Source organism: Mercurialis annua, linkage group LG5, assembly GCF_937616625.2.
Source record: "Mercurialis annua linkage group LG5, ddMerAnnu1.2, whole genome shotgun sequence".
NCBI classification, from domain to species: Eukaryota; Viridiplantae; Streptophyta; class Magnoliopsida; order Malpighiales; family Euphorbiaceae; genus Mercurialis; species Mercurialis annua.
In genome coordinates this window covers 30,402,563-30,416,945 of record NC_065574.1, presented here as the reverse complement: position 1 = coordinate 30,416,945, position 14,383 = coordinate 30,402,563, and positions in this window count along the sequence as shown.

Genomic DNA, 14,383 nt, shown 5'->3' with positions numbered 1-14,383 from the left:
GTTACGAAATAATTGTTAGTAGTATGTGCCCAAGAGCCATTTGATCATGTATATTTGTAGAATTAATCCCAATGGCAAAGATATATATGTTCTATTTGAACTAAGTGTCTCATCAACTGAGTGTTCATTTATTACGTATTGTCCTTATCACATTGTGATAGAATCTATTCTTAAGGTGTTAAGAATATGAGTGACAGATTCTATTATACAAGTTATCTAAATAACCGTTCACGATCGATGGGATCCTATGAATAAGGGATCTCTCTGTTTATTCTCCTGATTAGTAAAGAGTTACTAATTATAGGAAGTAGTGAGTCTCATACTACTTGATGGGGATCAGAATAAACATGTGGACTCTCAAGGTGTTGAGTGAATCGAACAAGTGACGCTAGATGACTTATACTTGGTAATTCATTAAAGTCAATTTAATGTCATCTATTTCATAATTGTACATATGTCCTTTGACTTGCGGTGACACTATCTTGTATATAGGTGATTAGAGTTTGATACTCCTTAATCCTAGATCTTTCATGAGCTAGGGCCGCAGGATGTGTTGGCTCTAATTAGTTGTATATGGAGATAGGGGTTTAACCTAGAAAGGAATCATCACTCTGGATGAACGGAGACAATATTCTATGCTATCTCGAATTGTTCTTGATGGATGATAAAACCTGCGCAGGTGTATATGACTTACATAGAAAATTGTTTCTAGTGGAAGTCATATTTATCAAGAATTAGAACTGAGAGATGAGGTCATATAATCAAGACAAATAGTGTTTGACTTAACCGGGACACTAGTCGAGATTGGAATCTTAGATGAAGGGAATTTTGAGTGTACCGTAATTATGAACATTGGTTCATAAAGAATGCATCGAAACATTCATCTCTATTTGGGGGTCGTGATATGTTCCTAGACGTCACTCTCGATCTACGAGAATTAATAATTAAATGGGATTTAATTATTTAATATAAGAAAGGCATTTCTTATGTCTCTCATTGCCATATAGACGTGAACTTAGTTAGTCACACACAATAGAGTGTGCAACCGATTGAGTTTACGAAAGATCGATTTCATATAGATACTAGCATATCTCGAAAATTAATCTAATATGAAAAACAAGTACAAATTAGGGACTAATTTATAAGAGTTATAAATTAGTAGAAACCTAATTGTACTATGTTCAAGTTAATTAGGGACTAATTTATAAGAGTTATAAATTAGTAGGAACCTAATTATACTTTAACCAAGTTTTATGATTAAAAAGATTAAGTAATTAATTAGTGTAATTAATGATACTTAAATCATTAATCATAAGCTAATGGAATGATGATGTCATGGTGAGGATGTAACGAGATAAGCTTATGTCATATATGTAATGTCATATGATGACATCACCTATATGATGTCACCTATGTGATGTCACCACATGAAAGGTGTCATGTGGTGGTAACACCTTTGCTTGGTGTGTGACACCTAGCATGCAAGGTGTTGCATTCTTAAGACATGCTCTAGACTATAAATAGAGCATGTCGTTGCTCATTTCACAACGCCACACAACACACATCTCACTACAAAGTTGTAGAGAGAGAAAGCACTCGAAGGAGTTCAAGTAGTCATCAATCACGGGAAAAATTTAGCGACGTTTTTCATACATCCGAGTAAGGTCGTAATCGCGGCGAGAGTTTGAGCTTAGGGCTGCTCGGCAAGAGGAACTCTTGCAGGATTACTTCAAGGCGAGGATTCAATCGGACGCATACTCGTGTGGACGAGCTTCAGGTTGCCGTACTTTCGGGACTACAAGAATTGTTGGAGAATCGACATAGGTATTCTTCTTACGATTCCTAGATGCGTGCTTTAATTACTAAATGATACGACAATCCATTTGTTGTTGATATGATCAACTTCAGCATTCAGATTATTGGAATTTCGATTTTGAATTGAAATATACGATCCGGACCGCGCCTCCCGATGCGCCAACAACAATACCAAGAGTTTCCCCTTTTTAGCAATTTAATCCCAAACGTTTAAAAACATTACGAAACAAATCTAAACGCTTCACATTTTTAGCGATTTAAACCAAACGTTTACAAACGTTACGAAACAAAACCAAAAGTTTCACCTTTTTAGCTATTTAAGCCAAAACTTTGCAAACGTTACGAAAAAAATCCAAATGTTTCACCTTTTTAGTGGTTTAAGCCGTTACGAAAGAAATCCAAACATATCACCGTTTTAGCGATTTAAGCCAAACATACGAAACCAAACCAAATATTTCACATTTTTAGCGATTTAAGCCAAACGTTTACAAACTTATGAAACAAATCCAAACGTTTCTTCTTTTTAGCGATTAAGCCAAAAGTTTAAAACATTACAAAACCAATCCAACCGTTTAAAACGTTACGAAACAAATCCAAAAGTTTCACCTTTTTAGCGAATTAAGCAAAACGTTTACAAACGTTATGAAACCAAAAACGTTACGAAACAAATCCAAACGTTTCCTCTTTTTAGCGATTTAAGCCAAATGTTTATAAACGTTACGAAACAAATCTAAACATTTCACCTTTTTAACGATTTAAGCCAAACGTTTAAAACGTTATGAAACAAATCCAAATGTTTCACCTTTTTAGCGACTTAAGCCACACTTTTACAAATGTTACGAAACAAATCCAAACTGTAATATCCCGTATTTTTCGTCATGGTTTCGTTGTGTTTTCGACTTACTTTCAGATTATTAATGGTGGACTTAGCAAGTGTGTAATTTTAATTGGGAGTGGATTTGTATTTTGTATATGTCGCATGTGTCGTGTGAGTTTTCGATGGAGATTTGATTTGTATCCGGATTATAATCGATGTTGTGTTCGTGTGCCTTCTAAATCTGACATGTTTTGATAAACCATTCATATCTCCCAATTGAACCGTTGGATCGGGATCATTTTTGGATATGCTGTGCACGATAAAAAGTTGATTGTTGCATCAAAATATCAAGCTCGTTGGAGGAGCGATGGAGTGCACGGTCGTGCACTCAAGTGCACGAACGTGCACTTTGCTGTTACGGGATTTTGGCTATTTAAATAGACGTCTTTTGTTTTGAAACCCTATTTTTCATATTCTATCATTTTCTATCAACCCTAGCCGACTTTCTCGGTCTAAAACACTCTGAAACATTCTACCATCATCCCTTATCATTAGCTTTTGATACGGTAAGTATTCTCATCTCTTTTCTTCGTTTAATGTTCGATATCGTCTCGTGCCGATATTAACTCGTAACTTCATTATTCTTAAATGTTTGGCTTAAATTGCTAAAAATGGGAAACGTTTGGATTTGTTTAGTAACGGTTGTAAATGTTTGGCTTAAATTGCTAAAAAGGTGAAATGTTTGGTTTTTTTCATAAAGTTTGTAAGCCTTTGGCCTAAATTTATAAAAAGGTGAAACATTTGCATTTGTTTCGTAACGTTTTAAACATTTGGATTGGTTTTGTGACGTTTTAAAGTTTTGGCTTAAATCGCTAAAAAGGTGAAAAGTTTCGATTTGTTTCGTATAGTTTGTAAATGTTTGGTTCAAATCGCTAAAAATATTAAACATTTGGATTTGTTTCGTAACGTGTGTAAACGTTTCGCTTAAATCACAAAAACGGTGAAACGTTAGGATTGCTTTTGTAATGTTTGTAAACGCTTGGATTAAATCACTAAAAAGGTAAAACGTTAGGTTTTTTTTCGTAACGTTTGTAGATGTTTGGCTTAAATCGCTAAAAATGTGAAACGTTTGGATTTGTTTCGTAACCTTTGTAAACGTTTGGCTTAAATTGCTAAAATGATGAAACATTTGGTTTCATTTCATAACTTTTGTAGACGTTTGGCTTAAATCGCTAAAAAAGTGAAACGTTTGGATTTGTTTCGTAACGTTTATAAACTTTTGGCTTAAATTACTAAAAATGTGAAACATTTGGACTTGTTATGTAATGTTTGTAAACATTTGGCTTCAATCGCTAAAAAGGTGAAACGTTTGGTTTTGTTTCGTAACGTTTAAACATTTGGATTGGTTTTGTAACGTTTTAAACTTTTTGCTTAAATCGCTAAAAAGGTGAAAAGTTTGGATTTGTTTCGTATAGTTTTTAAACGTTTGGCTTAAATCACTATAAATGTGAAACTTTTGGATTTCTTTCGTCTTAAATTGCTAAAAAGGTGAAACATTTGGTTTTGTTTCGTAACTTTTGTAGACGTTTGGCTTAAATTGCTAAAAAAGTGAAACATTGGATTGTTTCGTAATGTTTGTAAACGTTTTGCTAGTATCGGTAAAGAGGTGAAACGTTTGGATTTGTTACGTTTTCAACGTTAGTCTTATATCGCGAAAAAGGTGAAACGTTTGGATTTGTTTCGTAACATTTATAAACGTTTGAATTTGTTTCGTAACGTTTGTAAATGTTTGGTTGAAATCGCTAAAAAGGTGAAACGTTTGGATTTGTTTCGTAACATTTGTAAACATTTGGCTTCAATCGCTTAAAAGGTGAAACGTTTGGTTTTGTTTCTTAACATTTCTAAACGTTTGGCTTAAATCTCTATAAAGGTGAAACGTTTGGATTTGTTTCGTAACGTTTGTAAACGTTTTGCTTAACTCGGTGAAATGGTGAAACGTTTGGATTTGTTTCGTAACGTTTTAAATGTTTGGCTTATATCGCTAAAAAGGTGAAACGCTTGGATTTGTTTCGTAACGTTTGTAAACGTTTAGCTTAAATTGCTAAAAATGTGAAACATTTGGACCTGTTATGTAACGTTTGTAAACGTTTGTAAATGTTTAGACTCAATCGCTAAAAAGGGGAAAGGTTTGGTTTTGTTTCTTAACGTTTTCTAAACGTTTGGCTTAACTCGCTAAAAGGTGAAATGTTTGGATTTGTTTCGTAACCTTTAAACATTTTGATTAGTTTTGTAACGTTTTAAACTTTTGGCTTAAATCGCTGAAAAGGTGAAAAGTTTGGATTTGTTTCTAATAGTTTTAAACGTTTGGTTTAAATCACTAAAAATGTGGAACGTTTGGATTTGTTTCGTAATGTTTGTAAAGGTTTGGCTTAAATTGCTAAAAAAGGTGAAATATTTGGCTTTGTTTCGTAACTTTTGTAGACGTTTGGCTTAAATCGCTAAAAAAGTGAAACGTTTGTAAACGTTTTGCTTATATTGGTAAAAAGGTGAAACGTTTGGATTGGTTTCGTAACGTTTTCAACGTTTGTCTTGTATCGCTAAAAAGGTGAAACGTTTGGATTTGTTTTGTAACGTTTGTAAATGTTTGGCTTAAATCGCTAAAAATGTGAAACGTTTGGATTTATTTAGTAACGTTTGTAAACGTTAGGCTTAAATCGTTAAAAAGGTGAAACGTTTGGTTTTGTTTCGCAATGTTTGTAAACGTCTAGCTTAAATTGGTAAAAAGGTGAAACGTTTGGATTTGTTTCTTAACGTTTTAAACATTTTGATTGGTTTTGTAACGTATTAAACTTTTGGTTAACTCGCTAAAAAGGTGAAAAGTTTGGGTTTGTTTCGTATTGTTTGTAAATGTTTGACATAAATCGCTAAAATAATGAAACGTTTGGATTGCTTTCGTATCGTCTGTAAACGCTTGGCTTAAATCACTAAAAAGGTGAAATGTTCGATTTTGTTTCATAACGTTAGTAAACGTTTTGCTTAAATCACTAAAAATGTGAAACGTTTGGAGTTGTTTCACAATGTTTGTCAACGTTTGGCTTAAATCGCTAAAAATGTGAACGTTTGGCTTAAATCTCTAAAAAGGTGAAGCATTTGGATATGTTTCGTAACGTTCTAAACGTTTAGCTTAAAACGCTAAAAAGGTGAAATGTTTGGTTATGTTTCGAAACGTTTGTAAACGTTTGGATTGGTTTTTAAATCGCTAAAAAGGTGAAACGTTTTGATTTGTTTCGTAACGTTTATAAACGTTTGGCTTAAATCCCTAAAAAGGCGAAACACTTAGATTTGTTTCGTAACGTTTTTGGTTTCGTAACATTGATATGTTTGGCTTAAATCGCTAAAAAGGTGAAAAGTTTGGATTTAAGCATAACCAATTTTTTTAAGTCAAAAATTCCCAAATGCATACTCTAAGCTGACATAATTCTTAAATCCGAACTAAACCTCGAGTGCAACCTTATAACCATAGTTCCTATTTACCAACTACTGATACTCCAATAAAATTGAATAAATCCCTACAAAGCAACTTCTCCTAAATCACCACCGTCATCACAGAGTATTTGTCTAGTTTCCAACCAAAAAAAAATTTCAAAATCGTTTGAAATTTAATAACCTTTTAAACACCGTTTTCACAATATAACTCGCGAGTTTATAACAAATCATTTTTTCTTGAAATGTCCTACTGATAAAATTTATTTTACATAATTGTGTGCCAGGGTGATGACAGCTCTCATCCCCAAGGAGTTGCATTCAACCCTGATCATCTAATGTCGTGATGAATGTACTAAATGCATTTATTATTTATTTCTCCATTAATTAGTGATCATACTTGGTGCTCAATGCAGTTCCCTATTCGTGACATTCCAAATGCATGTTCATGACATGCCTGGGCACAATTACGTGATAAAAACATTTCAATTACTTAAACAAGTTAACATTTGAAATCATTTTTTTTCAAAATATTTTCTAGACATTACACTCTGTGAGACGTGCATTCGTCCATCTTGACATATCTACCCATCTCCATTATCCTAGTCCACCAATTTGCATTGTCAAAACAAAATAATCTGAATCAACCATGAAACTAAAAATTTACCTAAAACAAGTTCCGCCTCTAAATCAAATTGAAAATTTTCCAAAGACTTCAAAGCAACATGATCGCCTTCACAACTCCATCATCAGTTTTGGCATTTCACTGATCCACCAAAAGATAAGACCAGTGTATTATTACACTGATCAACCTCGAACACAGTTTCCACATTCTTTTCAAGAATATCAAAGCCGAAAGATTTGATACTACAATTTATCACCAACAAGCCCGACGTGAAAATACATAACGCTCAAAATTTCCCCGCACGAGGTAAACACTCACGAGAAGAATTATTCTACTAGTGCCGAGTAATATAACTCAAACCGCCTTCCTTTGACCAGGACAGATTCAGAATTCGAATCTGCAAACAATTCTTGAGAATCGCTCCTCAAATTTCTTGATGACAAAATTAATAACTTCGATTTCCAGAGTCCAAACGTTCGATCCAACTAAACCAATCACTAATCACAGGGTCAAAACAATGGTTCGAAGCGCTCATTGACACCAATGCCAAAGTTAAGCCAAATAAATACTAGTGAGAAAATACCCTCACGTGATACTCCACACAATGAGGCCAACGAGGACAAAAACTACCATGACATAACTTAACCAAATATGAGAGACAAAAATAACAACACCGTAATATAGGTCGTGAATTGCTCACACATTCGAAAAGGACTTAAGCATCTTGTAGTAATACAATTACTCATTAAGATAGATAACCAATATAAATTTCAAAGGATTGAGCATAGAACATCTTATGTGATTAACGAATTCTTACTGACATTGCAGTAACTTAAATAGCCCAGAAATGATTAAAATATTATATCATATAATAACATGCTCAAAACGTCAAATCAGATCAAAATAATAAAGATGTTGATCAAAAAGTACTTACCAAAACCCACTTCGGAAGATAAAATTTACAAAATAGATTTTAGGTTCATGTCGACCCCAACAGTTTTTTAAGAAAAATCATTTTCCGGAAAACCTCTTTTATAAAACAATAGATATATATTATTCCCAAATGCCTCAATTTAAAATCATCAATTTAGCCGAGTGATTACCACTTCCAAGCTCAACTTCAAATTTGGGTGACCCAAGTCAAACCCATAATATCCATTTATAAAACGTATGCAACACATTTTCAAATCCGAAAAAAAAACGCCTTTTGAAAATAAATCTCGATATTTTCAAAATAGGTAGCTCGACGTCACCCAAAGTAATAACATCAACTAATCGTCGCCCAAGTGGTAAAACAATTATTATTTAACAATCTTTTCAGAAATACTGGCTTCAATCAAAATTAGTAAATCAAACATAAGACCAACAACACCAAAGTGTTGACAAATCGAAATATGGTAAAATTACAAAATTAATGTTAAATTATCAAATCGGTATCGCCTTTAAAAATAATATTATTTCAAAACAATCATTTTGAAAACACCAAGCTAGACGTAACATTTTAAATTTTTAAAATACAACAATTTCATTTTATTTCAAAATAACAACCCTTTTTCAATCCTTAGTCATATGTAAAACTTTGAAATAAACAAATTTCATTTTACTGGCAAGATATTGAAAATAATATTTTAGGGTGTCGTGTCCAGACTACCCATTTGACTTTTTGTGTCAAAACACCAGTTAGGAAAAAATAATATCCTTAAGGTAATTTAAAACCAATATGTGGCCAACACGTAATTCAGAAAACGTGAAAAAGATTTTTAGGTCAAAAATCATTTAAAATCAAAACAATGCTAAAGCCTAACAAAATATAATTATTAGAAATCAAAGCTCACGGCCAAAGCCAAAAATACTCTCAAAATAGTTCAACCTCAACAATTTATTAAAGGCATAAAAGTCAGGATACTATCACCTAGTAAAACACATCAACAACAAAGAAAATAACTTAAAGCAAATTACCAAATAAGATTTTCCGAGAAATCAAAAGCAATTATAATCATCCAAGTGAAATAACATCAATAAAAGCATCAAATCAAAGCATAAATAATGACTGACTTGACGTAATCCTATCGGTGTAGGCAGAAAGTTTTAAAATCAAAAGATGACGTTTCAAAGACAAGACATGAACCTAATTCCGCAGTAGTATCTATAATTCCATAACAACTTAACAGAGTAAACACATAACAAGCAATGGTCTTGGTTTGAAAACAAAGCTCTGATACCAAGTTTGTCACGATCCAATTTCATGAATCGTGACCGGCGCTAGGGTATGGGTATGGTCGTACCAAAACCCGTAGCAAGCCTTGCGGAAAACAATTAAATAATTAAACCTGCAAAAAACTGCCCGGGGCAACCGAGACTCCAACCTAAGTCTAGCAATTTTTATTACAGTTCTAATATAAATAGCTTAAATATCTGAAATGCTAAACAACATGCCTTATATATAATAATAATGTAATCCAGAGTAAACATGCCAATAATAAATAATCGATCAAATCGATAATCCCAAAGTGTAATATCAAATGTAATATATAATAACTAGTTCTACTGCGGTCTAAGAGTTCGAAAACAGTAACTAGTTTAAATAACATAAAAACCACCGAGAAATCAAAAGAATCGGAGTGGACCAGCTTTCAGATCATAAACCTGGAAAATTTGGGAAAACAACGGGGTCAGATATACTGAGTTGAGTTCGCAATACTATTTACATTTATTAAGTTTAAAACCCTTAAATCAAAACATTTTATACTAATATAATATGATTATGGAAAACAGTATTGAAATGATCCCAGCGTAAGTATGACATAGCATACCGATAAACCCAGAGTGGACGGGAACAAATCCTCGTCATAATATATACCAGCGTAAGCAAGACTTTAGTCTGCCGATTCCCAGAGTACTTACCGGTGCACACGGTCTTGATACAAGCCTATCGAGTAGCTCGTTTAAATCCATCCATAATCGCTAAAACAGTTCAAAAGCATTTATAATACTAAAATAAATTGCGGTACTTAATAAAGCGGTAAATAGCACTACAAACTCACTGCTTGCTTATCCACGTGAAACTTTGACAAGCAGCTAACCCTGTTTCGACCTGGAGCGCGAATAGTCGAAGAGTCTAATCAATAAATCACTAGTTAAAATCACTCCAACCCCTAACTCTAAAAAATACTAGAAACCACGTAGAACTAGCACAAAATAATAAGACAACTAAAATCACACAAAGAAACACAATTTTCAAATAAAATATAATGCCGTATAATAATTCAAGTCTATTGAGTTCACACCTTAAAAACCACTTCGAAATATTATTTAAATAAAATTTATATAATAATTAAATAAATTCCTCAAATAGTGGGTTAGCCGAGTTTCTTAAAACTACCAAGTTAATCCACATGTAATGTTATCAAATTGTCAAATTATCAATCGAAACGAAATCCGCAAGTTAAAATCAAGATTAATTAACATTAGATAAAGTGTGAATAGTTGAAAATAAACTTGAGGAATCAATTGATTAAAAACAAAACAATGAGTAACCTAAATAGCTATTTAGCCAGCAATTGCATAGTCCAGCAATCCATTAATTTGAAATAATAACTCTCCAAAAGTGGGCCACATATGACCAATGATAATTTTCTATTTTAAACACAACCCAGCCCGCCAAACTCAAGTATATACCAGCTTCCTCAATTAAGAACAAAACCAACACAGAGACAATTAATTGGAAGCCAAGATTAATGACAATAATGAACAGCTCATAAGAACCAAGCAATACCCAAATAATTCTTAATCAAAATATGATCAGTGCTTACTGATATTAAACCCCATTAATCATGAATGAACTTACTAAAATCATGAACCAACAATTTACAGAGACAACTTTAAAAATTCGCAATTAAGGAAATTAAGAGCTCGGGGGCGGACGACGAAAGAATTTTGATATGAATCTTGTAGATTCAGTTATAAACAAATTAAGCAATAGATAATAACCATTAAAGCACAAAGATCTTAACCAAGAAAATACTAACAATTTGGCAGAAACTTTCCTAACAAACAGAAATAAAATAACGCACAAATACGATGAAACGGCGGCGACTAAAACGGATTGATTTACGTACCGTTTAGCGAAAAACAAGATGCCGGATCGTAGAGGACGGAGTCTACAATCTCAGGAATCAAACGGAACACAATAAGGTGCTGAAACGAATGCAAAATCAGATACAAACGGAAGTACCGTAGCATGAATAAAATTGAGAATGAACAATGAACTTACCAAAAAATCCTACGAATCAGAGGACTGCAAGAACGTAAAAAGTACGGCAAAAATAATGTGCAAGCGACGACTAGGGTTTATGAATATTTCAGGAACAATAGGGTTGGATAATTTACGTGATATTTATAGTTTCATAGCAATTCGAGTATAAGCTACTGCTTCTATTTTAAACTAAGCAAATTTTGGGTTGCATGGATTTCATGGCCCAAAAATGATAATAAAAGGGCCACTTAACGTGGATCATTATCATAATAAAGAATGGGCCAAAGATGCATGGCATATTATTTTGCATGGATCATACATGGCTTAACTAGTAATACGAACCCAATATGAATCGAATCACGACCGAATCAACGAACGACTCAAATAAAATTAAATAAAAATATTTAATAATAATAATAATAATAATAATAAATTACCTAAATGTCAACGTAATGCAAAAAAAATTAGAATAAAAATTTAAAAAAAAATAATTTAAAAATACGGGAAATTACATGTTTGGATTGGTTTTGTAACATTTTAAACTTTAGGATTATACCACTAAAAAGGTGAAATATTTAGATTTGTTTCGTAATGTTTTAAATATTTGGATTGGTTTTATAGCGTTTGTAAATGTTTGGCTTAAATTGATAAAAAGAGAAAACGTTTAGATTTGTTTCGTATCGTTAATAAACGTTTGGATTAAATCGCTAAAAAAGTGAAACATTTGAATTTGTTTCGTAACATTGATAGAGGTTTGGCTTCAATCGCTAAAAAGGTGAAACGTATGGATTTGTTTCGTAATGTTTGTAAGCCTTTGGGATTGAATTGCTAAAAAGGTAAAAGGTTTGGATTTGTTTCGTAACGTTTTCAACAATTGGCCTATATCGCTAAATAGGTGAAACGTTTGAATTTGTTTCGTAACGTTTATAAACGTTGGGCTTATACCCCTATAAAGGTGAAATGTTTGGATTTGTTTCGTAACGTTTGCAAACGTTTGGCTTAAATCGCTAACAAGGCGAAACGTTTGGATTAGTTTCATAACATTTGTAAACGTTTGGCTTAAACTCTAAAAAGGTGAAACGTATAGTTTTGTTTCATAACGTTTATAACGTTTGTCTTCAATCGCTAAAAAGATGAAATGTTTTGATTTGTTTTGTAACGTTTTAAACATTTGGATTGGATGTGTAACGTTTTAAACTTTTGGCTTAAATGGCTAAAAAGGTGAAAAGTTTGGATTTGTTTCGTATAGTTTGTAAATGTTTGGCTTAAATCGGTAAAAATGTGAAACGTTTGAATTTATTTCGTAAAGTTTATAGAGGTTTGGCTTCAATCGCTAAAAAGGTGAAACGTTCGGATTTGTTTCGTAACGTTTGTAAGCCTTTGGCTTGAATTTCTAAAAAGGTGAAAGGTTTTGATTTGTTTCGTAACGTTTTCAAAATTTGGCTTATATCGCTAAAAAGGTGAAACGTTTGGATTTGTTTCGTAACGTTTGTAAACGTTGGGCTAATATCGCTAAAAAGGTGAAAAGTTTGGATTTGTTTCGTAACGTTTGTAAACGTTTGGCTTAAATCGCTAACAAGGTGAAACGTTTCGATTTCTTTCGTAAAGTTTGTAAACGTTTGGCTTAAATTGCTAAAAAGGTGAAATGTTTGGTTTTGTTTCATAACGTTTAATAACGTTTGGCTTAAATCGTTAAAAATGTGAAATGTTTTGATTTGTTTCGTAAGGTTTTAAACATTTGGATTGGTTGTGTAACGTTTTAAACTTTTGGCTTAAATGGTTAAAAAGGTGAAAAGTTTGGATTTGTTTCGTATAGTTTGTAAACGTTTGGCTTAAATCGATAAAAATGGGAAACGTTTGGATTTGTTTCGTAACGTTTGTAAACGTTTGGCTTAAATCGCTAAAAATATGAAACGTTTGGATTTGTTTCTAAACGTTTGTAAACGTTTCGCTTAAATAGCTAAAACGGTGAATCGTTTGGATGGTTTTCGTAACATTTGTAAACGCTTGGCTTAAATAACTAAAAAGCTGAAACGTTCGGTTTTTTTTTCGTAACGTTTGTAAACGTTTGTTTGAAATAGCTAAAAATGTGAAATTTTGGATTTGTTTTGTAACGTTTGTAAACGTTTGGCTTAAATTGCTAAAAAGGTGAAAAATTTGGTTTTGATTCGTAACTTTTGTAGATGTTTGGCTTAAATCGCTAAAAAAGTGAAACGTTTGGATTTGTTTCGTAACGTTTGTAAACGTTTTGCTTAAATCGGTAAAAAGGTCAAACGTTTGGATTTGTTTCGTAACGTTTCCAACGTTTGGCTTATATCACTAAAACAGTGAAACATTTGGATTTGTTTCGTAACGTTTGTAAACGTTTGGCTTAAAATTCTAAAAATGCAAAACGTTTGGAATTGTTTCATAACGTTTGTAAACGTTTGGCTTAAATCGCTAAAAAGGCGAAACGTTTGGTTTTGTTTCATAACGTTTGTAAACGTTTGGCTTAAATCACTAAAAAGGTGAAACGTTTGGATTTGTTTCGTAACGTTTTAAACATTTGGATTGGTTGTGTAACATTTTAAACTTTTGGCATAAATGGCTAAAAAGGTGAAAAGTTTGGATTAGTTTCGTATAGTTTGTAAACGTTTGGCTTAAATCGCTAAAAATGGGAAACGTTTGGATTTGTTTCGTAACGCTTGAAAACGTTTGGCTTAAATCTGTAAAAATATGAAATGTTTGGATTTGTTTCGTAACGTTTGCAAATGTTTCGCTTAAATCGCTAAAACGGGGAAACGTTTGGATTGCTTTCGCAACATTTGCAAACGATTGGCCTAAATCACTAAAAAGGTGAAACATTCTGGTTTTTTCGTAACGTTTGTAAATGTTTGGTTTAAATCGCTAAAAATATTAAATGTTTGGATTTGTTTCGTAGCGTTTGTAAATGTGTGGCTTAAATTGCTAAAAAGGTGAAACATTTGGTTTTGTTTCGTAGGGTTTGTAGACGTTCGACTTAAATCGCTAAAAAGATTAAACGTTTGGATTTGCTTCGTAACGTTTGTAGACGTTTCGCTTAAATCGGTAAAAAGGTAAAACGTTTGGATTTGTTTCGTAACGTTTTCAACGTTTGGCTTATATCGCTAAAAAGGTGACACGTTTGGATTTGTTTCGTAACGTTTGTAAACGTTTGGCTTGAATTTCTAAAAATGTGAAATGTTTGGATTTGTTTCATAACGTTTGTAAACGTTTGGCCTGAATCGCTAAAAAGGTGAAACGTTTGGTTTTGTTTCATAACGTTTGTCAACGTTTGGTTTAAATCGCCAAAAAGGTTAAACGTTTGGATTTGTTTCGTAACGTTTTAAACATTTGGATTGGTTTTGTAACATATTAAACTTTTGGCTTA